General features: G+C 44.6%; 1 protein-coding gene across 2 annotated transcripts in view; it reads left to right on the plus strand.

The window, feature by feature from the left end:
* Positions 1-27207, plus strand: part of LOC306942779 (E3 ubiquitin-protein ligase TRIM35-like) — a 136252-nt gene that overhangs the window by 84491 nt on the left and 24554 nt on the right. The window lies entirely within an intron of this gene.

Consider the following 27207-nt stretch of genomic DNA (forward strand, 5'->3'; position numbering starts at 1 on the left):
AGCAGTTTATTTGCTGACAGGCTGCTGAAGGGATCTGTTCATTCTTCAGTGTTTGGCAGTAGAGGTCGTTGTGGCTCCTCTTCATGGGTCCATGGAGATAGGTGGAGGCACAGGCATATGGACACTCGGAACAGGAGATCAGGGTCTGGAAACATTGGGCCTCAATCCTTCCTTCCATCATCAAATGCAGCCATAAATGGACTGTGATGAGAATGAGAGTTCTAGGTTCCTCTGTTGGGGTTTGACAATATATGGCTCTCTTCACCCACTCACACGATGTCTCAGTAAAACCTCTATACTTCACAATGAGATGAAGTGAAAGTCTAAAGGAAATTCACACATTATGTAGGCTAACCAGGAGCTGAGGTCTGACATCACACACAACATAAACTGTTGCTGTGCAAGCCTAGAAATACAGATATGTGTGGAGGCCGTCATCACAATGACATCATCGATTATGACATTATCACCATGGCGACAGAGATCTACATAAGAAACCATGTGGTTGGGGGCACGGTGGCACAGTCGGTAGTGCTGTCGCTTCACGGCTAGAAGGTCCTGGGTTCGATTCCTGCTGGGGACGCTGTGGGCACTTGGGGTGTTTTCCCTCCTCCGCGTCATCAGTGCCCATACCCGAGGCGGGGTTGGCGAAAGGGCCTTTCTTTGTGGAGTTTGCATGTTCTCCCCGTGTCCCCTAGGGTAGGTACCCTCACAAAAAACATGTAGTAATCCTGGTCTCTAAACTACCTCCCCCTGGCCAGCCGGGGCGCCTGATGGAGGGGAAAGGAACTGGTCCCAGGTTGGCAGAGGAAGTGTAGCGCCCAGGATTACATTAGATAATTGACACTGGGTGAAAAAAGTGGGTTGCAAAATCGTGCGATAGAAATTATATAGAAACCATGTGGTTGCAGCTGTGTGTCCATCTCTGAACAGCTCACCTCAGACACCACGGGGCTGATCACCGTGAAACCTTACAGACGGAGTACCGTGATTGGAGTTAACATTACTCTAATAGACCCCCAGAATACAATATGTCTTCCCTGTGTATTTATGGTTGGGCCCAATCAAGGCCCATGCAGGTCAAAAGGCCCAATCGAAATGACAGTGATATACAGTAGTGACATCACAATTATCATCCCCTCCCTTAACCCCTCCCCCTTTATCATACAACAACAGCTGTGGGTGCGGCTTCAGTTCAGGTGGATCACCACCCACCAGGCAAACCAGGCATAATTAACGAACTGGCCACATAAAAACATCATTTTTAAATAATATTTTTGCTATAGTACCAGTAAGACGCCCTGAGGGCGAGAAGCGAGGTGCGCTGAAACAACGGGGCGAGGTCGTGCTAAGACAACAGGTCTGGGAATGCCCATATATGGACTGTTATCTATTTATTTTTATTTTTTTACATTTTTCGGCCGTGTTGGGGCGTAAAATGTGTGCTAATTAGTAAGGCCAGGCGGGGCCTCGGGCCAGCCCAGTTAGGGGCCAGGTAAGGCCGGGCCTTAATATTCGGGCCTGGGCTTCGGGGCAGGCCCGGCTAGAGTTTGAATGGACAGGTATCAGTCAAAAGGGAGACATCGAAGAGGAAGGACATATGGAATGTCAGAACAGGTCAGCTCCAGATATGGAGATCTACGGGTTTCTGAACTGCCCACATCATCCTATGAGACACAGAGTGAGTAGATTTTTTTTTGGCATTTTATCATGAACATTTAGTTGGACCTGTTGAAGATAAGTTGAAAAGTGGTAACTGTTACTATTTTAAAAAAACCTTTTAAAATAGTTCAAATAGCTGATCTACAAGCTCACAACGTGCAGATGTAGATCGGCTAGTTTAACTATTTTAAAATGATTTTCAAAATAGTAAAACATTAGTTTAGGGATAAGGGATGACGGTGGCGCTACTGTAATTGTAAGCCTGAATCTAGATAAACGTGTTGTAAAGATCGAGGACCAGCTGGAAAATTGTCCTCACGATGCCTATTTCTCAAAATCAACTATATTTGTACATGTGGGGACAATGTTGGTCCTCACGAGTATGGTAGTACAAGTACACACACACACACACACTCAAAGACAGACAAGAGGATTTACTCTCTCGTGTGAAATCCTTCACATGCAGTAATGCTGACGTTGCCACATCGCCTCTGAACCGCCAATCAGAAACGCTGCCGCCGGCCCCCCATGGCTGACACTGACTTACGGGATGATAATGTGGAACACGCGTAATTTACAGTCGGCTAAATGTGATTGTGCGTGTTTTAATCAGGCCGCCGAACAGCTGAAGAGACGTATCTTCACCCCCAGACCCTATGGCTGCGGCGTGTCCGTATGAGATCAGGGTAGATCGCTAATTCGGGGGGCCCGGCCCCACCTGCCTGAAGCCCTGCCTGCCAGGCGATTGGCCCTCGCGTTAACCCGTTTAGACCTGAGAACAGATTCTACAAAATGTCTTCCAAATTTTCTGGAAAAAAAAATCAGTGGTGCAATGCTGCTCAAACCTTTTCATGTCAAGGACCCTCCAGAGTTGTATGTAATTGGCCACCGACACCCATCTGAAAATATGTTGTTCCAGGGACCCCCCCCCCATGCAGGAGCAAATATTTTAGTTAAAAACGTTCGCCGTGAATATTCAAAGATTGGTAACCCTTCCTTTTACGGTCCGGTAATTACCAGGTAACTACCAGGTAATTACCTGGTAATAATAGGTAAGTACCTGGTATTACCTGGTAACAACCAGGTAGTAGTTATAAGTATTTACCCATTAATTACCTGGTAATTACATGGTAACTTCCAGATACATTACTCAGTAATTACTCAGTAATTACCAAGTATTACCCAGTATGTATAACTATTTACTGTATAATCTCCTGGTAATTATATGGAATTTACGGTTACATTTATGGTAAATGACACACTGGTTGCCAGGTAATTACCAAGTATGTTCCTGACAATTACCAGGTATTTATACGTTTTTAGTATGTAATTAACAGCTAACTACCCGATATTTATAAGTATTTACTCTGCAACCAGGCACGATACCCTGGTTGCAGGTACTATAGGTATGTAGGTACTATAGGTATACCAAGTAACTAACAGGTATTTACTCTGCTACCAGGCAAGTTACCCAGTAGGTACTAGGTCATTACCAAGTATTTTCCTGACAACTACCAGGTAATAACATGGTAACTGTATTCACTGTGTTTACATGGGTACTACCCATGAAACACGTGGGTAGTAGCCTACCAGGAAATGACCAGTTGTTACTAGGTCATTTCCTGACAACTACCATGTAATTACCTGATAGGTAACCAGTAAGGAAGAAGGAACTGTACTGTAAAAGGAAGCGTGCTCTATTTCCATGATATTACCATGTACCTACCTGGCAATTGTAGATTATAATCCTCCCCATTACCCATCAGGGTGTATTTTGAACTTTGAACTTTGAATTTTGAACTGGCAATAACTGTTAATTACCAGGTATTTACTGTGAAAATTAACAGATAAAACCAAGCAAGTTACCATGTAAGAAAGGTGGAATTGTACTGTGAAAGGAAGCGTGGTTTGTTACAGTGAAAGTACAGGGTAATATTATGGAAACAAACCACGCTTCCTTTCACAGTACAGTTCCACCTTTCTTACACGGTAACTTGCAAGGTTTTACCTGTTAATTTACACAGTAAATACCTGGTAATTAACAGTTATTGCCATGGGTTGTACCCATGTAAACGTATTCTTTGTATTTTGAACTTTGAACTTTGAACTTTGAATTTTGAACTGGCAATAACTGTTAATTACCAAGTATTTACTGTGTAAATTAACAGGTAAAACCAAGAAAGTTAACGTGTAAGAAAGCTGGAACTGTACTGTGAAAGGAAGCGTGGTTTGTTTCCATAATATTACCCTGTACTTTCACTGTAACAAACCACGCTTCCTTTCACAGTACAGTTCCACCTTTCTTACACGGTAACTTGCAAGGTTTTACCTGTTAATTTACACAGTAAATACCTGGTAATTAACAGTTATTGCCATGGGTAGTACCCATGTAAACGTATTTTTTGTATTTTGAACTTTGAACTTTGAATTTTGAACTGGCAATAACTGTTAATTACCAGGTATTTACTGTGTAAATTAACAGGTAAAACCTTGCAAGTTACCGTGTAAGAAAGGTGGAACTGTACTGTGAAAGGAAGCGTGGTTTGTTTCCATAATATTACCCTGTACTTTCACTGTAACAAACCACGCTTCCTTTCACAGTACAATTACACCTTTCTTACACGGTAACTTGCTTGGTTTTACCTGTTAATTTACACAGTAAATACCTGGTAATTAACAGTTATTGCCAGTTCAAAATTCAAAGTTCAAAGTTCAAAATACACCCTGACGGGTAATGGGGAGGATTATAATCTACAATTGCCAGGTAGGTACATGGTAATATCATGGAAATAGAGCACGCTTCCTTTTACAGTACAGTTCCTCCTTCCTTACTGGGTAACCTATCAGGTAATTACATGGTAGTTGTCAGGAAATTACCTAGTACAACTGGTAATTTCCTGGTAGGCTACTACCCACGTGTTTCATGGGTAGTACCCATGTAAACACAGTGAATACAGTTACCATGTTATTACCTGGTAGTTGTCAGGAAAATACTTGGTAATGACCTAGTACCTACTGGGTAACTTGCCTGGTAGCAGAGTAAATACCTGGTAGTTGTTGAAAATACTTGGTATACCTATAGTACCTACATACCTATAGTACCTGCAACCAGGGTATCGTGCCTGGTTGCAGAGTAAATACCGGGTAGTTAGCTGGTAATTACATACTAAAAACGTATAAATACCTGGTAATTGTCAGGAACATACTTGGTAATTACCTGGCAACCAGTGTGTCATTTACCATGGTAAGTTCCATATAATTACCAGGAGATTATACAGTAAATAGTTATACATACTGGGTAATACTTGGTAATTACATAGTAATTACTGAGTAATGTATCTGGAAGTTACCATGTAATTACCAGGTAATTAATGGGCAAATACTTATAACTACTACCTGGTTGTTACCAGGTAATACCAGGTACTTACCTATTATTACCAGGTAATTACCTGGTAGTTACCTGGTAATTACCGTACCGTAAAATGAAGGGTTACCCAAAGATTTGCATCACATTTTCAAGATTTTTCAAAAATAGCAGATCTATGAGCTTGTAGATCTGCTATTTTTTCCAACAGCTAAAGTTTAAAATAATGGTTAAAGTGGTTAAAAGCTATAAGGCGACACCGACGCGTCCTCATGTGGTCTAAATGAGTTAATGTGGGCTCCGCGATTAAACACACATCCATTTCTTTAATAACCGGCTCCCACAAAATGAACCGCCGGACCGTGAAACGACGTAAAGTACTCCCTAAAGAGAGAGCCGTGGGGAGGGGGGGAGGGGGAGGGACCAGCCCCGGTGGCATGATGGCGAGGAAATGACATATTTCCCCGCATTACTATTCATGGTTTTTCGGGCCGTCCATTAATTACGTCCCGAAGTGCTTTTTAAAAAGGTGCTCCCGTACGTGGAGAGTGGAATTCTCAAACAGAAAAAATAAATAATAAAGATCCGTTCGCGGTACGAAAGCACAGAGTCGCCGCCATCCACAAAGTAATTAAGGCTGAGACATTAATAATTCTGGAGAGAGGGGGGGGGGGGGGGGGGAGGTGAATTAAATGGAAAATGTATAGGATTTATGTCGAGTGCTTTAGCCAATCTTATTCAAACTCATCCGGGCCGACGACATCTGTGTGTTTTGTTTTGCCAAAAAAAATGGCTCCTGAAAACAGTTTTCTGAAAATCCTATGTTTCTATAGACCGATTTACTTTAATGCTTAGTAGTTAGTATGAGGTATAAAGTACAGCAGCCTTGTGTTCCTAAAACAGAAAGATTGGGTATTGGGTAAGACTGACGTTATGTATCTTTCAGGACCTTTCACTGCTTTGTCTCAACCATTACTATATGGCTCTGGTCTCAGCCAGACATTCCGTTTTCTTTTTTCTTTTTTTTAAAAATGTTGCCACTACTGTTGGAACTTGGAGCAGCCATAAACTACACAGGTTCATCCCGATGTTCTGGGCATCTTTGTAATGTTAGTGTTAGTAAAAAGCAGGTAAAAGAGTAACGTTTGAGGCAGACTAACATCAGTCACTTTTCCATTCACTGTAGTAGAAGAGGTGCGGGTTTAAACCGCAGATATGTCGTCTCCGCCTACAGGAAATACGTTGCCTGCGACTATGAGACCCGTTTCTGAATCGGTCTATATCAGTGGTGCTCAACCCTTTTCATGTCAAGGACCCCCAGAAAGAATTATCTGTATTTGACCGCAGACCCCCATCTGAAAATATTTTGTTCCAGGGACATCCCAGAAGCAAAGATATGAGTTAAAAACATTCACTGTGAAAGAATATATATTCAAAGATTTGCACACATTTTCACGATTTAACGGAAATAGCACCAGCTCGTATCGCGGCACTTGGTGCCGCGCTATGATCTTGTAGATCTGCTATTTTTCAACAGCTAAAGTTTGAAATAATGGTTCAAAGTGGTTAAAAGCTAAAGCGAGACAGATGCATTCCCCTCCTAAATGGGTTAAAGTCATTTCTCTGTCGCTGGCTGTGTCTGTCTCTCTCTCAGCAGCACTTGGCCACGTTTATATATCTATTTCCGGAACAAAACGCCTGAACCTTCCCGATCGATAATGTGCCAGAGGGGGAAATATTAGTCCTATTATTTGTTTCTTTTTTCATCTCTTCTTGACGTTCTCCGGCTCAGATCAATGCGGTTTCAATTTAGAGGCCTCCAACGTACGTACCATTGTCTGAGACTCAGACACCCCTACAGGAGCACTATAGCCTATACTCCTGGAGTTGCATGTCACAAGAATACACTACACAAGAATACACTACACACAAATACACTACACACGAATACACTACACAAGAATACACTACACAAGAATACACTACACAAGAATACACTACACACGAATACACTACACACAAATACACTACACAAGAATACACTACACAAGAATACACTACACAAGAATACACTACACACGAATACACTACACAAGAATACACTACACAAGAATACACTACACAAGAATACACTACACAAGAATACACTACACACGAATACACTACACAAGAATACACTACACAAGAATACACTACACAAGAATACACTACACAATAATACACTACACACGAATACACTACACAAGAATACACTACACAAGAATACACTACACAAGAATACACTACACACGAATACACTACACAAGAATACACTACACAAGAATACACTATTTACACTACACAAGAATACACTACACAAGAATACACTACACAAGAATACACTACACAAGAATACATACACAAGAATACACTACACAAGAATACACTACACAAGAATACATACACAAGAATACACTACACAAGAATACACTACACAAGAATACATACACAAGAATACACTACACAAGAATACACTACACAAGAATACACTACACAAGAATACACTACACAATAATACACTACACAAGAATACACTACACAATAATACACTACACAAGAATACACTACACAATAATACACTACACAAGAATACACTACACAAGAATACACTACACAAGAATACACTACACAATAATACACTACACAAGAATACACTACACAAGAATACACTACACAATAATACACTACACAATAATACACTGCACAAGAATACACTACACACGAATACACTACACAAGAATACACTATTTACACTACACAAGAATACACTACACAAGAATACACTACACAAGAATACACTACACACGAATACACTACACAAGAATACACTACACAAGAATACACTACACACGAATACACTACACAAGAATACATACACAAGAATACACTACACAAGAATACACTACACAAGAATACATACACAAGAATACACTACACAAGAATACACGACACAAGAATACATACACAAGAATACACTACACAAGAATACACTACACAAGAATACATACACAAGAATACACTACACAAGAATACACTACACAAGAATACACTACACAAGAATACACTACACAAGAATACATACACAAGAATACACTACACACGAATACACTACACAAGAATACACTACACAAGAATACACTACACAAGAATACACTATTTACACTACACAAGAATACACTACACAAGAATACACTACACAAGAATACACTACACAAGAATACACTACACAAGAATACACTACACAAGAATACACTACACACGAATACACTACACAAGAATACACTACACAAGAATACACTACACACGAATACACTACACAAGAATACATACACAAGAATACACTACACAAGAATACACTACACAAGAATACATACACAAGAATACACTACACAAGAATACACTACACAAGAATACATACACAAGAATACACTACACAAGAATACACTACACAAGAATACATACACAAGAATACACTACACAAGAATACACTACACAAGAATACACTACACAAGAATACATACACAAGAATACACTACACACGAATACACTACACACGAATACACTACACAAGAATACACTACACAAGAATACATACACAAGAATACACTACACAAGAATACATACACAAGAATACACTACACAAGAATACACTACACACGAATACATACACAAGAATACACTACACAAGAATACACTACACAAGAATACACTACACAAGAATACACTACACAAGAATACATACACAAGAATACACTACACACGAATACACTACACAAGAATACACTACACAAGAATACATACACAAGAATACACTACACAAGAATACATACACAAGAATACACTACACAAGAATACACTACACACGAATACACTACACAAGAATACACTACACAAGAAGAATACACTACACACAAATACACTACACAAGAATACACTACACAAGAATACACTACACAAGAATACACTACACAAGAATACACTACACAAGAATACAAGAATACACTACACAAGAATACACTACACAAGAATACATACACAAGAATACACTACACACGAATACACTACACACGAATACACTACACAAGAATACACTACACACGAATACACTACACAAGAATACACTACACAAGAATACACTACACAAGAATACACTACACAAGAATACATACACAAGAATACACTACACACGAATACACTACACACGAATACACTACACACGAATACACTACACAAGAATACACTACACAAGAATACACTACACAAGAATACATACACAAGAATACACTACACAAGAATACACTACACAAGAATACATACACAAGAATACACTACACACGAATACACTACACAAGAATACACTACACAAGAAGAATACACTACACACGAATACACTACACAAGAATACACTACACAAGAATACACTATTTACACTACACAAGAATACACTACACAAGAATACACTACACAAGAATACACTACACAAGAATACACTATTTACACTACACAAGAATACACTACACAAGAATACACTACACAAGAATACACTACACAAGAATACACTACACACGAATACACTACACAAGAATACACTACACAAGAATACACTACACACGAATACACTACACAAGAATACACTACACAAGAATACACTACACAAGAATACACTACACAAGAATACACTACACACGAATACACTACACACGAATACACTACACAAGAATACACTACACAAGAATACACTACACACGAATACACTACACAAGAATACACTACACAAGAATACACTACACACGAATACACTACACAAGAATACACTACACACGAATACACTACACAAGAATACACTACACAAGAATACACTACACACGAATACACTACACAAGAATACACTACACAAGAATACACTACACACGAATACACTACACAAGAATACACTACACAAGAATACACTACACAAGAATACACTACACAAGAATACACTACACAAGAATACACTACACAATAATACACTACACAAGAATACACTACACAAGAATACACTACACACGAATACACTACACAAGAATACACTACACAAGAATACACTACACACGAATACACTACACAAGAATACACTACACAAGAATACACTACACAAGAATACACTACACACGAATACACTACACAAGAATACACTACACAAGAATACACTACACACGAATACACTACACAAGAATACACTACACAAGAATACACTACACACGAATACACTACACACGAATACACTACACAAGAATACACTACACAAGAATACACTACACACGAATACACTACACAAGAATACACTACACAAGAATACACTATTTACACTACACAAGAATACACTACACAAGAATACACTACACAAGAATACACTACACAAGCCATGGGGTTGGCCATTGTTACACTAACCACTTAAGCCCTGTGGATATATTCAAATTACTTTTTATTTAAAAAGTGTGAAATGGGACATTCTGCAGAATGGATACTTTTACTTTTGGTATTTTTTGTTGCTGATACTCTTGTACTTACTCAAAGCACTTTATGAATACAGGACTTATACTTGTAACCGAATATGTCTACCGTGCACAGGGACGGCTCCAGGGGGGGGCAAGGGGGGGCTTTAGCCCCCTCTGGTGGAGGCTTAGCCCCCCTAAGCCCCCCCTCAAAACAAGCCCAATCAACTGACTTCTATGTAATCCAAGATTCATTAGCCCCCCCTCTAAATAGCCAGCCCCCCCATAGCACCCCCAGTCACAATGTTCTGGAGCCGTCGCTGACCGTGCAGTATTGGTACCTTTACTTAAGTAAAACATGGGACTACTTCTTCCATCACTGTGTATTCTCTGAATACGTTCTCTGAGCGTTGGTTGTTATTCTGGTGAGCTGCTGATGCCCAGTCAGTCAGTCAGTCAGTCAGTCAGCCAGTCAGTCAGCCAGTCAGTCAGTCAGTCAGCCAGCCAGCCAGCCAGCCAGCCAGCCAGCCAGCCAGCCAGCCAGTCAGTCAGTCAGCCAGCCAGCCAGTCAGTCAGTCAGTCAGTCAGTCAGTCAGCCAGCCAGCCAGCCAGCCAGCCAACCAGCCATCCAGTCAGCCAGCCAGCCAGTCAGCCAGTCAGTCAGTCAGTCAGTCAGTCAGTCAGCCATTCCATCTCATGCAGGTCAGCATTAGCATTCCTGTGCTAGTGAATAGGGGGTTGGGGGGGTGATGGGTTTGGCAACTCAGGGGGCGTAGCGAGCTAATGAAGGCTGACATGACCACAATGATGAGGCAAAGATTGGGGGGGGTTGACAGGATGGGGGTCTGGGAAGGAAGCCAGCCTGATTGGCTGCTGGCTGGAGGCCGCAGCTTTCCTTGCACAGAGATGAATCTCGCGCAGAAAGGCGCAGATAAATGTGCATTAATGCATTCACGTGGCAAATGGTACATTTATATAGCGTCTTTATCCAAGACGCTTTACCTTGATTGTGCATTACATTCACCCACACACCGATGGCGGCAGAAACCATGCAAGGCACCAACCTGCATTAGCAATTAGGGGTTCAGTGTCTTGCTCAAGGACACTTCGACACTAACTTTGGGGGAGCCCGGGTTTGAGCTGGCAACCTTGCGGTTGCCATCCGGCCACTCTACCCCTGAGTCACCGCCTCCCCCACACGCTCAAGACAAGAAACAAACGATACGAACGTCGAACATGCATGCATTTCTATGGCGTATTAAGCAACGCCAAGACAGTCATTCCAACAGGTAAACACACATAGATGTTCACAGTCACGCGGCCATAAAGCACACATGCCTCGTTTCACATTAAATTGCACCCAGCCAGTGAGCACAGCTTCACACGCGCGCGCGCACGCACACACATCCATTTCTGCGTGGCACGCACGCACGCACGCACGCACGCACGCACGCACGCACGCACAGTTTAAATTGCCTTAATCTGCACAGTTGTCAGGCACACAGAGTGGCTCACAGAATTGTGCAGTGACGTCCTCTAAAACCTATTAAGCCTGATTTATATCTTGTCATGTCTTCATGGTGTCGCTTGCCGAAAATCATCTATAGTGTTGTAGTCAAGTCCACCTAAAGCGAGTAAATGGTAAATGGTGCATTTATATAGCGGCTTTATCCAGGGCACTTTACATAGATTCAGTGTCTTGCTCAAGGACACTTGGACACTAACTCTGGGGGAGCCCGAAGATAACTGCAGGCAACCTAACGGTTCCCATCCAGCTGCTCTACCGGCCACTCTACCCCTGAACCACTGCCGTCCCCCGATTCCATGTCAAGACCATGTTTGAAGGGCGAGTCCGAGTCGAGACCGCGAGTGGGAGGGGGTCGATTCCGAGTGGAGACCGAGACCAGATTTATTTTTCTCATTTGATAGGCACAGAAAACACTGCGAGAGCAGGCAGGCCCATCAGCTACACTCCGTTAACAAGATAGCAATCCTTAAGCGCCATACAGCTCTCTTATAATGTTAATGTGAATGGGCTAACTCATACTATGGGTATAATTCATTTATTTCATTGCATTGTAGTGACTCGTGACTTGAGTGTACTCCTGGGGGCAAAGTCCCTTAATTGGTCCGAGACCGAGTCAAGGCCAGGTCAAATTAAGGGGCGAGACCAAGACGAGACCGAATTAATGACAATGTGGACTCGAGACCGGACTCGAGACGAGTCAGGGACTCGAGTCCTACAACACTATAATGGCCAATCTACGAAGACCGGCTTAAGGATGGGCAATGATCGGCAAGCGATGGTGTTGCAAGACCAAGTCTAAATCAGGCTTAATCAGTAACGTGCGACAGGATCATATAAACAAACTGGAATGTATGTTCTCAAAACAACATGAGTTACTGTACAGTTGGAGGCCATCGATATTGTCCTTTTCTTTTTGCTGAGGTTTGCGTGATCTGCGCAAAAGGACAGTTAACCCATTTTGGGCGGGAACCCCTTTTGGTGTTTTAAACATTATGTTATAATTTAGCTATTGAAAAATAGCAGATCTACAAGCTCATAGCGCGCCACCGAGTGGCGCGCTACGAGCTTGTAGGTCTGCTATTTTTGAAAAATCGTGAAAATATTTATTTCAGAAAACTGGAGGATTTAGAAGGATTTTTTTAAATTTTGAGGTCAGGCCTAAATGGGTCAAATGATAAGGGACAATATCGGTGGCACCCAACTGTATCTTGTCGCTGTCGGGCAGAAACCTCTTATCTCCATGTTTTAGCTTGTTGTGTTTCTAATGCTTGATCATCCTATACAGTATCCTATACATCCTATACATCCTATACAGTCGGCATCTGTCACCAAACTATCAGAAGTAGCAGATCCACAAGCTCGAAGCGAACAATATTTGTTAGCAAAGTCTGCAGAGCGTGTCACAACAATAACAACAACAACATCACATACTTTTATGTTCGAGTGACAAATAAACTGTGAGTCTTGAATCCCTGGTGTAAACATGGTGATGTAACAATAAAGTTACATTGTTGCTGTTGATGTGCGTGCGTGCGTGCGTGCGTGTTATTTTTTTATTCTTTTGCTGTTTTTGAATTTGAATCCTGATGGACATATGAGGTTTCCATCCGACAGAGTTGATATCATAGAAGTCATGAATATATTTGTATGTGTTGTTGGGCTCTGGATGCAAATAATACTGTTCTCTCACCGTTTGATATGATGAAGTCGTTCATGACGTGAGTTGGTGCTGACGAATGAATTGCAACATAAACCTGTGTTTGGAAACTCGGTGTGATCTCGCCAACCAAAACAAAAGATCTTATCAGGATGCAGATTCTGTTATTTAATTAAAGGGTACCTCCTGAGTGCCACTTGCTCCGAGCCTCTTCCATTCATTTAGCCACTGTCACAGTCTGTTGCTCTACATTTATGTACCATCTCTTCCTAGAGTGCTTTGCAATGTCCGCACGCACGCTCGCACGCACGCACGCACGCACGCACGCACGCACGCACGCACGCACGCACGCACGCACGCACGCACGCACGCACGCACCACCAGCGGCGATAGCCATTTTACATTGCCAGGCTCTCCAGTAGTGTTGGACTCCCAGACACCCTCTAAACAACCCTTCAATTGCCTAATTGCTTCTTTCGTGGTCGGCGGTGGCTCAGGGGTAGAGTGACCTTATGGTAACCGCAAGGTTTCCAGTTCAAACCCGGGCTCCCCCAGAGTTAGTGTCGAAGTGTCCTTGAGCAAGACTCTAAACCCCTAATTGCTCCTGATGTGCAGGTTGGTACCTTGCATGGTTTCCGCTGCCATCGGTGTATGAATGTGTGTAAAGCGCCTTGGATAAAAGGCGCTATATAAATGCACCATTTACCATTTATTCCAAGTTGCCCAGTTCTTAGTACGGTTGAGAGGTTGGTAGTTGGTTGAATGTGCAGTTTTGTGCACACACACTAACACATTAAGACCATCGTATCACATCACCTGATGTCTCGTATAATAATGAATTAATTAAACGCTGGTGTGTTTTATACATTAATTAGCATGACCAGTCTTACTAGTTTGATGTCCTCATTGATACGTTCCTCTGGCACATGATGTTGCCATGCTTTGGGGCAGTTGGTTACATTTGTACAGAGGCCAGCTTTATGCCGACATGTGTTTGGTGACTCTCCATGTGTTGATGTGGGAGGGAGAGATGCTGTAGGGTCTGGTTCCCAAACCTTCACGTCAAGGACCCCAAAATTGACACTAATGAGCCCACAGACCTAACCTGACTCCGCCAGATGGGGCCTGGCCAATCAGCAGCAGCTATCCAGCCTCTAGCTGCTGCTGATTGGCCAGGCCGTTTTGTGGCCGGGCATCAAGTTTGCCTGAGAGTTCCCAGATGGGAGCAGGAGGGGGGAACCCAGTGTACTCTCTGCTGCCCCATCTGGCGGAGTCAGGTTACCACAGACCCCCATTTGAAAATATATGTCAGGGACATACATTTTTACGTCTCTAGCAGTGATTCTCAACCACTTTAATTTCAAGGACCCCCAGTTTGATATGCATTAGTCTACGGACCCCCCATTTAATGGCATTTCTATCTCTGAGACCCCAATTTGTATTGTAAAATCACTGTTATTTTAACTCTGAGAGTGTACAAATGCGGGTCCATTTGTACACTCAGAGTTACAGACCCATGAGGGTCCATTTCGTTCCAAACTATCATTTAGCTGGGGACCCCCTGGAACTCCCTCAAGGACCCCTGGGGGTCCCCGGACCCCACTTTGGGAACCACTGCTATAGGGTGTGTCATCTTGATGGCAATTTTGTTCTCAATGAGAATTTGCCACTTGGTTCAGTTCCACCAGGCGTATAGTGAGGGGTGCACTTGTCCATTGCTGTTTTCTTTACTTTAATGCACACAACTTTACCAAATCACACAAACCCACTTTGTACACCTAAACCTTGTTTACTTACGGTTGTTGACTGAAGTTCTCCAGGGACCCCTCCAAGATCGACAAGCTTATGTTTATGTTTATTTATTTGATATGGACATCACAATCACATTGCACAATTATTGTACAATTTGTAGATGCGTTGTGCACAAGTGCTAGTTTTCACCACCTTTCCACAGGAGACTTTTCTAAAAAATATGGTAACACTTTAGTTTAAAAATACCCAATTAAAGGTATATTCAGTGATTTGACTTAATTCAAATATCACTTATTTTTTCTTTTTTTCTGGATAATCCTCCCTACTATAGAGTGTGCTGACCATATAAGGAGTTCCTCCCTGTCCCCAGTGAGCCCCTGGGGTCAAAAAACCCTAGTTTCAGTTTTGGTGGCGGGTGGCAAAGCCTTCATCCAATCAGGATGAGAGGGGCCTTCCTCCAATCATGATCGAGTGGGGGCGGGCCTTGGTGCACATGCTGTTGGCCTGTTGCACTTCCCCCCACTGTAGAGCGTGCATGTGCACATTTTGTTACCGGGGCGGACTGGGTGGTTTTCCAAATCACCCAAATCACTGAATGCTTCTTTAAGTACAAAAATTGGAATATATTTTATATCAAAATTATACCCATTACATTACCTTTATTTACATTTAGCACAGTTGATTTGATTTCAACCATAGTTTGAGTCCTCTGTAAAACACGTTACCATCCGTCTCTAGTTTTAGAACCGTTGGCAAGGAGTTCTAAAGGTTTGCCCCCTTTACTGAGAAGCTCACAACACGAGGCTATTGAATCTTTGTTGTTGTTGCAATAACGAAGTGTGTGTGTGTGCGTGTGCGTGTGCGTGTGCGTGTGCGTGTGCATGTGCGCGTGCGTGCGTGCGTGCGTGCGTGCGTGCGTGCGTGCGTGTGTGCGTGCGTCTCTCTCTCTGTATTCTCTTGCACAACATTACAAAGTGTTTTTTCCTCCACATAGATATAACAATGTTTATGAGATAAGAGTGCATTTTCCATGATTGAATTACAGATGTCGAATAAGAATTTAACTTGACTGTGGCATTTATAAATGTATGCAAATCAAAATCCTGTGAACGTGCTTCTCATTTAAGATTCATTGGTGTTCATCAACAATGTGCACAGCAATACAAAGAAATGCTGTGTCTTTATATAATACAAAAGAACAATACTCAACATTAATTCCAGTGAGAGAATATTTTAACATACTGTATACACAGAGTAATGTGTTCGACCATGAAAACGACATCATGAGCCACAACAATGTGTTGCAAAGGATATTCGCAGAGGGTGTTGCATAAGGCCTATATGCTGTATACCTCTGAGAAATATGGCAGATCGCGGATGCTGTCTTCAGAGCGTTCTCTGACTGGTCGGGACTCGGGGGAGGGGGGGGGGGGGGGGGGGGGGAGGTGTCTGTGGAGATGAAATAAGCAACACTTTGACCTTTCAAGGTGTGAATATTCCAGAAGGTTGCATGCAGGTGGCCACTCTACAGTGCATATATCTGTACTGACAGCGTGTACCGCGTACTCCCAGCTGAGTTGTACTGGGCGGTATCTCGCGACTCGCGTCCTCTGTGGATTTGTCGACCGTCTCTCTCTCATCAATTATCCACAGACGTTAATGTGCCACTCAAACCAACTCCATCTCCCGTTCCCAAGACACCCCTCGCTCCTCTTAGCCTGCATCTCAATTCCTCACTTCAGCAGCTCTGTCTGCTCTGTCTGAATCCCAACGACTCCCGTCCCATAAATCATGTGAAGAAGAAGCACGAGGGGGGAAACTCTGCTCCGCGGTCGGTCGCAGACATTTATAAACCATGTGTGCCTCTCCTCCGCCTCCTCCTCCGCCTCCTCCTCCATATAATCCCTGCAGCGAGTGGAGGAGCACTTTGAACGCGCTATAAAACTGGGAAAGAATCGGTGTCACTTTAGATTTCTTTGGCTGTCTTCACTTACAGCATAGAGCAACGTTTCGGTCGTTCAGACATTCATCTGAATGTCTGACCCATTTTTGATGAATGATTTTTGAACGATTCCATTTTCTTTCTACTTCTCCAGTTCCAGTTATCCGACACCCCTGTCCTCCGTAGGTGTGCATAAGGACTTTGTTCTTTGGCTATTCAAAAATAGCAGATATACAAGCTCATAGCACGTGACTTTGTGTACCACGCTATGAACTTGTAGATCTGCTATTATTTATTATATATATTTTTTTTAATCTGAAAATCTGTGCAAACCTTTACATGTACTTTATATATCATTTAAAGCGATCATTTTAAACTGAAATTCTGGCATAGAATAGTAGTATCTTTTCCCTCATGGGAAAAGATATTTTGAGTTGGGGGGCCGAATACATATAATGGGAGTCCTTGAGCACCACTGATGCAGCAACAAGGGTTTTTTCCCCGAAAACTATAATAATTTTCATTCTTCGTCGTACGACGGTGCAGGCTGCGCGGGCCGAAAACAGCAGACCTAGCTCACACAACGCGTTCGAGCTGTTTTATGGCGTGTGCACGGTGGGGAACAGCAGCTTTATAAGGCTGCCCATTGTAACAGTCTCTGCTCGTTTGCATATTGAATCGTCCATATGGGCGTCACACGTGTTGGGGCGTTTCGTTCTCGTGTCTCACTGTCTCATGGTCGGGTTCACGGCGCGGTTATGTAAAGCTTTCTGTCTCATGGTCGGGTTCACGGCGCGGTTATGTAAAGCTTTCTGTCTCATGGTCGGGTTCACGGCGCGGTTATGTAAAGCTTTCTGCCAAAGCTCCGGAATAAATTAACCATTTGTTACGGACACCACTGTTGTCTTACGCAGTGGTTCCCAAAGTGGGGTCCGGGGACCCCCAGGGGTCCCTGAGGCAGTTCCAGGGGGTTCCAGGGGGTCCGGGGACCCCCAGGGGTCCCTGAGGCAGTTCCAGGGGGTTCCCAGCTAAATGATAAACTAATAAGGTAAACTCTGAGTGTGTACAAATGGAACCATTTGTGCACCATTTGTACACTCTCAAGAGTTAAATTAACATTCTTCTTCTTCTTTCGTGTATCATCCTCAAATGTCCAACTCAGTATCGAGTAGCCACGCCCTTGTCTCTGGTCCCAAGTGGAAGAGGCCGGCCTCCGAAGGAGGTCTGTACAGGGGGCAGGTGTTAACTATGTGCTCGGCAGACTGCTCAGGCTCGCCACACTCGCATGCTGCACTGTCCGCCAAGCCCCACCTCTTCATTGCTGATTTGAAGCAGTCGACTCCAGTGCGCAGGCGGTTCATTATAGGGTCCACTGCCGACGTGGTAGGTCCTCTCCCTCAACGCCATCACCCGGGTCACAGATGTAGTGGTGTGAGGGCCCAGCAGACTCCCACTCCCAAATTAACATTGATTTTGCAATATAAATTTGTGGTCCCAGAGATAGAGATGCCATTAAATGGGGGGGTCCGTAGACTAATGCATGTCAAACTTGCGGTCCTTGAAATTAAACGGGTTGAGAATCACTGCTAAAGCCGTAAAAATTGTCTCTTATGGGGGGTCCATGGCATATCTTTTCAAATAGGGGTCCACTGGCTAATTAGTGTCAATTTCGGGGTCCTTGACATGAAAATGTTTGGGAACCCCTGGTCTTATGGGTACATTTCACTCTGGTATATTTCACTCTATACCATATAGGAGCCTTAAGAGAGTGTGAGTGTGTGTGTGTGTGTGTGTGTGTGTGTGTGTGTGTGTGTGTGTGTGTGTGTGTGTGTGTGTGTGTGTGTGTGTGTGTGTGTGTGTGTGTGTGTGTGTGTGTGTGTGTGTGTGATGCCACATTATGCCACATTTTGGCATCACAATCATTGTAACCACTTTATCCATTTCTATAATTGAAAAATGGCTGACATTACAAGCTCACTTCTACATCTGCTATTTTTTTTTATTAAAGTATTGGGACATGAATAATTCTGACATAAATCTTCTCTTCTGGGGGTCCCTGCCCCACCCAGCACAAAAAAATGCACGCACGCACGCACGCACGCACGCACGCACGCACGCACGCACGCACGCACGCACGCACGCACGCACGCACGCACGCACGCACGCACGCACGCACGCACACACACACACACACACACACACACACACACACACACACACACACACACACACACACACACACACACACACACACACACACACACACACACACACACACACACACGAATGAATAATGAATAATTCTGACATAAATCTTCTCTTCTGGGGGTCCCTGCCCCACCCAGGGGTCTTCTGGGGGTCCCTGCCCCACCCAGGGGTCTTCTGGGGGTCCCTGCCCCACCCAGCACAAAACATATTCAGATGGGCATCCGTGGCCAAATACATTATCCATTATTATTATACATTATCAATTTAGTAGTCCTTGTTTTGGGAAAGATTTGAGAACTACTGATCTAAGTGAATACATTTATACTATAGGTCCTACCCCCTTAGACAGCACTTCTTAGACTTATATAGCATTTGAAACAGACTTATAGCATGTCATGTAGACAGCACAATAAGTGCATTGTATGTAGTCATAGCACTTCATAGTATATATGTACAGCATAGTATAGCATATATGTATAGTTTATATGTATAGTGTCATTATATAGATATGTTCTAGTTATAGTTTATATGTATAGTGTCATTATATAGATATGTTCTAGTTACGTTCTTAGCTTACGCATGTTTCGCGATAAATGCATTTTACATATGTGATGTATTCCCATGCTTTTTGTTCTTGCTTAATGTAAATCGCTCTGGATTAAGAGCGTCTGCTAAATGCCTAAAATTGTAAATTGTAAATTGTTGTACATTCTACAAACAATTAATTCATAAAGAGCACATTAACCCGTTTAGACCTGAGGATGATCTAAATCCTGATAGTTTTCTGAAAAACCCAAGGACCCCAAAAATATGAAAGTGGCCGCCGACCCCCATCTGAAAATATGTAGTTCCAGAGACCCCCAGAAGCAAAGATTTGAGTTAAAAACGTTCGCTCTGAAATAATATATATTCAAAGATTTGCGCCACATTATCACGATTTCTCAAAAATAGCAGAGCTACAAGCTCGTAGCACGGCACTCGGTGCCGCGCTATGAGCTTGTCGATCTGCTATTTTTCAATAGCTAAAGTATAACATAATCCTTAAAACACCAAAAGGGGTTCCCGCCCAGAATGGGTTAAAATGAATGTTGCACAGCAAACGGCGCTAACTCAATATTGCATGAAGTTTGTGATGAAAGCTTCTGTAAAGAAATCAAAGTCTCAATCCATCAAGCCTGGTTTATACCAGATGCTGCGAGTTGTGAACTTGTAGATATGCTTATGTTTTATTCTTTTTTTTGCTGCGCAACTACAGATATATAAATAAAACGTTAACGTCAGCCCGGACGAGAAAATCTCAAGTTTAAAAAAAGTCACAGAAAGATGCTAAAGGTTTAATAATTATTGTTACGTTTGTTTCAGATCAGATGGCATTTTTTTATAAATTCACTTGGAGTCTGCACCAGTTGACACATGGGTGATATACCAGTATGTTCTATCTTGTTTCATTTTGATCTAGAGTAGAGAGGCAGAAAACTGAGGGCAGAGGGGGAAGGACCGGTCATGCAGTCTGGGGGCAGAGGGGGAAGGACCGGTCATGCAGCCTGAGGGCAGAGGGGGAAGGACCGGTCATGCATCTTGGGGCTTAACCCATTTAGGCCTGACCTCGAAATTTAAAAAAAAATATTCTAAATCCTCCAGTTTTCTGAAATAAATATTTTCACGATTTTTCAAATAGCAGACCCTACAAGCTTGTAGCGCGCCACTCGGTGGCTCGCTACGAGCTTGTAGATCTGCTATTTTTCAAAAGCTAAATTATAACATAATGTTTAAAACACCAAAAGGGGTTCCCGTACACTGTACAGTATGGTACAGCACAGTATGGGACAATTGTAGAGTTATAATATAATCTAAAGGGAGGACGAAGTCTTCCGGGACGGGTAGTACGTCCCCTCGAGCGTGGATATGATTGGTCGGCTCCTATGAGAGTACCCCTCGAGCGTGGATATGATTGGTCGGCTCCTATGAGAGTACCCCTCGAGCGTGGATATGATTGGTCGGCTCCTATGAGAGTACCCCTCGAGCGTGGATATGATTGGTCGGCTCCTATGAGAGTACCCCTCGAGCGTGGATATGATTGATCGGCTCCTATGAGAGTACCCCTCGAGCGTGGATATGATTGGTCGGCTCCTATGAGAGTACCCCTCGAGCGTCGATATGATTGGTCGGCTCCTATGAGAGTACCGCTGGCGCTGCTCGGCGGCGCGCTTTCTTGCTCGTGCATGTATTTCGCCCGCCTTGGAGTTCCAGCTTTGACCACTACAGTTGGCACCTTCTTCAACAGGGTTGGTCAGCCGCTCAGGGGGCTTTTGGGTACAACACAGTATTATATGGTACAGCAGGGATACTAAACCTTTTTAATTTCAAGGACCCTATAATTTAAAGTACTAGCCCTTACCCGTTGTGAGATATTCCCCCCCCCCGTGGGGGGTACTGCGCCCTGGGTGCGCATTTTTTTATTCACTAATAAATTCATCATTAATCTATAATTTGTTAAATTGAAAAAAGGGCTTCGTTAAGACCTCCTTATTATTATGGCCAATGCCTGTGTGAAAAGTGGGAGTGATTGGTCCAGGCAGTGAGGAGCTACGGCAGTGTTTCTGACACACATTTAGACATTCAGACACACATTCAGACATTCAGACATTTGGTTAATTATAGTATGATGATATAGTATGATGTACTGTATGATGCCTGCAGTGTGGGCCTTTGTGTCCAACACAGATCTTTCCACTGGGAGACAAAATAAAGTAACCGTGGCATGTTTGATATGTATTAGATTAAGCCAGTGGTTCTCAACCTGCTCAGGCCGTGACCCCCTTCCTCCCAAAAAAATAATAATAATCGCAAAAGGCTGTCCTTGGTGTCGGCATCATTTGTCAAAGTTACCTGATCAATCGTCCACACGATATGACTTGTGATTGACAATTGGCTTTGTGCAAGACCAGAAGTCAATGGTGGTGCATGTAAATTATGGTTTGCATGTTTGTAGTTAGTACAGTACAGTACAGTACAGTACAGTACAGTAAATGGTAAATGGTGCATTTATATAGCGCCTTTATCCAAGGCGCTTTACATAGATTGTGCATTACATTCACCCATTCACACACACATTCATACACTGATGGCGGCGGAAACCATGCAAGGTACCAACCAGCACATCAGGAGCAATTAGGGGTTCAGTGTCTTGCTCAAGGACACTTCGACACTAACTCTGGGGGAGCCCGGGTTCGAACTGGCGACCTTGCGGTTACCATCTGGAAACTCTACCCCTGAGCCACCACCGCCCCTACAGTACAGTACAGTACAGTACAGTACAGTACAGTACAGTACAGTACTGTACAGTACAGTACAGTACAGTACAGTACAGTACACAATAACATGCTATACAAGGCAATGGGATGCTGACAGTCAGAGCTGCAATCTGATTGACATTGGGTCTGAGTGTACATGTTGTGTATTTGCATGCATGCACCACGTGCACGCTGACAGCGTGGCTCAGAGTGCAGGAGGATATGTGTGCACTGTGCAGGCTCCACGCTGACAGCATGGCTCAGAGTGCAGGAGGATATGTGTGCACTGTGCAGGCTCCAGACTGCCAGATGGACGAAGCCAGTTGGGCTTCCTTCAGGTAGTTGCCTTTGTCTTACATCACCCATGCCATCAGTGGCGTGCACAGACATTTAGAGGGGCAGGTGCTCAAGTGAAAAAAGGGCACCCTGTGCAGTGCGTGGAACCGGCCGGTTGCCTTCATAGTGTGAGATTTATAGATTTTGGGGCATAAATAATATATTAGAAGCTTCTTTTGTCACCATGGTCCACATACTGTACACTGTACTTTTTTTTAAAGGGTACATTGCTGTCCAGAGGGCAAGGGCAGGTGGTGCTCTAGCACCCCCTAGTGTCTATCTGTGCACGCCACTGCATGCCATCCTCTTCCTCATCCACCTGCACTCAGTTTGACAAACAACTGTTTTTTTTTCTTTGTTTAGTTTATTTGATCATCCTTCAGTTTCAGATACAATATTTAAAGACAATGAATGGAAGCTGTTACAAAACATGAAGATGATCAAAAGGAGTAGGCAGAAGCTAAAAGCTTTTAAATGCCTATCCTACTTACAACAGAACATGATTCGTAATACTCATTACATTAACATTAACAGATTCACAAAACAAAAGTCAGATAGGAGAATTCCACCCTACACCACATACACATACTCTTCCGAGTGGTCTTGGCACTGGGTTGTTGGAAATTTAAGTCTCCTCTCAACTCATACCCCCCTTCCCTATGTCACGGTGGCAGAATGACTGAACCCAAGTGCAGAGCAGAGTAGTTTCAAAAACAATTTATTAAAGTAGAAGGCAGCTTAGTTTACAAGCAAAGTAAAAAATGCAACTTGCAAGCAGTAACTCAGGAGAGCCAAACTGTTCAAAAATACACAAGGGGAAACTAGGAAGTCCAAAAAGGTCAAACTAACCAAAAGCACAAAACATAGGTCAAGTCAAAAACCTTACGAGAACAAGAACATTCCAGGAACAGTCGATCACAGGAAAAACCCAACATGGAGCACCGGACAATAGATTATGTTCTGACAGTGTGAGTGTGGTTTGAGTCCAGTCTTATAGTGAGCAGGTTGATTGTGGAAGTGTTCACAGGTTTGTCTTGTGGGCATGGCTGGGGATGGAGTGGGAACAGGTGTGTGACAATGACTGAGGGTAGGAATGGAGAGTGGGAGTGGCTGACAGGGAGACATGATCTGCAGACCATGACAGTACCTCCCTCTAAAGGGACGGATTCCAGACGTCCCACCATGCTGGCCCGGAACACAGAGCAGGGTGGGCGGAGGGGGTCTGGAGGAGGGGAACCGAAGCAGGGTGGGTGGAGGGGGTCTGGAGGAGGGAGACTGCAGCTGAGCAGGTGACGTCAGGTGGGCGGCCAGGACGCTGAGACGATGCGTCAGGCGGACGGCCAGGTGGCCGGGACAAGGCAGAGGACCTCGGAGGAGACGCCGGGGATGCCTCAGACAGAGGCGGAGCCGTAGACACAGGAGGCAGGGCTGGAGGCAGAACTGCAGAGGAGGATGCTGCACACCCTGGAGAGGAGGATGCTGCACACCCTGGAGAGGAGGATGCTGCACACCCTGGAGAGGAAGAGGATGCTGCACACCCTGGAGAGGAAGAGGATGCTGCACACCCTGGAGAGGAGGAGGATGCTGCACACCCTGGAGAGGAGGAGGATGCTGCACACCCTGGAGAGGAGGAGGATGCTGCACACCCTGGAGAGGAGGAGGATGCTGCACACCCTGGAGAGGAGGAGGATGCTGCACACCCTGGAGAGGAGGAGGATGCACACCCTGGAGAGGAGGAGGATGCTGCAGATTCTGGACATGGAGAGCCAGCGCCCGCACCTGGCTGTTGGAGGAAGCAGCTGAGCAGAAAGCCCAAGACCAGAGCTTCCAAGACCTTGGGCTGACAGAGATCACCATGGGAGATGACTGACGAGGGCTCTGGCAGGTCAGCCGATCGGGCTGTTAACGGTGCAGAGGGCGCAGGCAGGACATCAATGGCGACAGCTGGTTGGAAGGGCTCGTGGGTGCTGGGCAGGCTGGGCAACGGCAGCGGAGAGCCGGGCAGGCTAGGCGGCGGAGAGCAGGGCAGCGGAGAGCCAGGCAGGCTGGGCGGCGGAGAGCCGGGCAGCGGAGGGCCAGGCAGGCTGGGCGGCGGAGAGCCAGGCAGGCTGGGCGGCGGAGAGCCGGGCAGAGGAGGGCCAGGCAGGCTGGGCGGCGGAGAGCCGGGCAGCGGGGAGCCGGGCAGCGGGGAGCCGGGCAGGCTGGGCGGCGGAGAGCCGGGCAGCGGAGGGCCAGGCAGGCTGGGCGGCGGAGAGCCGGGCAGCGGAGAGCCGGGCAGGCTGGGCGGCAGAGAGCCGGGCAGCGGAGGGCCAGGCAGGCTGGGCGGCGGAGAGCCGGGCAGCGGAGAGCCGGGCAGTGGAGGGCCAGGCAGGCTGGGCGGCAGAGAGCCGGGCAGCGGAGAGCCGGGCAGGCTGGGCGGCGGAGAGCCGGGCAGCGGAGGGCCAGGCAGGCTGGGCGGCGGAGAGCCGGGCAGCGGAGAGCCAGGCAGGCTGGGCGGCGGAGAGCCGGGCAGCGGAAGGCCAGGCAGGCTGGGAGGCGGAGAGCCGGGCAGGCTGGGCAGCGGAGAGCTGGGCAGGCTGGGCAGCGGAGGCCCCCAGATGCTGGGAAATGAGGCACACTGGGACTTAGCAGGCCGGGCCTGGGGAGTAGGCTGGGGAGCGGGCTGGAGAGCAGGCTGGAGAACTGGCGAGGCAGTGGGGTGAAGAGCAGGGGAGGCCGGTGGAAAAATGGCTCCCCTACTCTCCCATCTGAAAAATCCCACGTACTGGGCAAATTCAGGATCCTGCCTCCAATATCTAGCCAGTTGAACAAGGAACTGGGGATCTTCATTGAAGACATCCCTGGTTACACCAAAGTCCTCAGAAGAAAAAGGTAGGCGGGGCTGATGGCTATTGGCCATGGTGGACAGCCTCAGCAGCTTGCTCAGTGGCAAAGTACTTAGAAAACAAAACTAAACTCTGTCTGCTGGGTTCAAAGTGGTCAGAACATACTGTCACGGTGGCAGAATGACTGAACCCAAGTGCAGAGCAGAGTAGTTTCAAAAACAATTTATTAAAGTAGAAGGCAGCTTAGTTTACAAGCAAAGTAAAAAATGCAACTTGCAAGCAGTAACTCAGGAGAGCCAAACTGTTCAAAAATACACAAGGGGAAACTAGGAAGTCCAAAAAGGTCAAACTAACCAAAAGCACAAAACATAGGTCAAGTCAAAAACCTTACGAGAACAAGAACATTCCAGGAACAGTCGATCACAGGAAAAACCCAACATGGAGCACCGGACAATAGATTATGTTCTGACAGTGTGAGTGTGGTTTGAGTCCAGTCTTATAGTGAGCAGGTTGATTGTGGAAGTGTTCACAGGTTTGTCTTGTGGGCATGGCTGGGGATGTGTGGGAACAGGTGTGTGACAATGACTGAGGGTAGGAATGGAGAGTGGGAGTGGCTGACAGGGAGACATGATCTGCAGACCATGACACCCTATCCTTGAAATATGACAAGATAGTCTTGGGAATTAGTCTATTTCCTACTTTATAAATGATAAGAGCTGTTTTAAGTTAAACTAAATCAATAAACTTCAATGTATTAGACCTTAAAAACAGTTTGTTTGTATGATCATAATACCCTACCTTATGCACTATTCTTATGGCTCTCTTTTGTATTATGACAAGTGGCTGGAGGTTTCCTTTGTAAGTATTTCCCCAGACCTCCACACAATAAAATAGATATGGTAATATTAGCGTAATATTAGCGTAATGTTGTTGTGTGTCTGCTATTATGTTGAATGGAATGAATGTGTGAGCCCCCCACCCCCACCCCCATGACTGACATCACGTTGATCCTGGTGGCATGTCATTTCTGCTCATAAATCACACGCTTTATCACGTCTCCGACCTCAATAAAACCTCCTCTAAATGGAAATATAGCGCGTGTGGGAGTCGAGCTTGTAGGTGGTTCA

Source organism: Electrona antarctica (assembly GCF_951216825.1).
Source record: "Electrona antarctica genome assembly, chromosome: 18".
In the NCBI taxonomy this organism is placed as follows: Eukaryota; Metazoa; Chordata; class Actinopteri; order Myctophiformes; family Myctophidae; genus Electrona; species Electrona antarctica.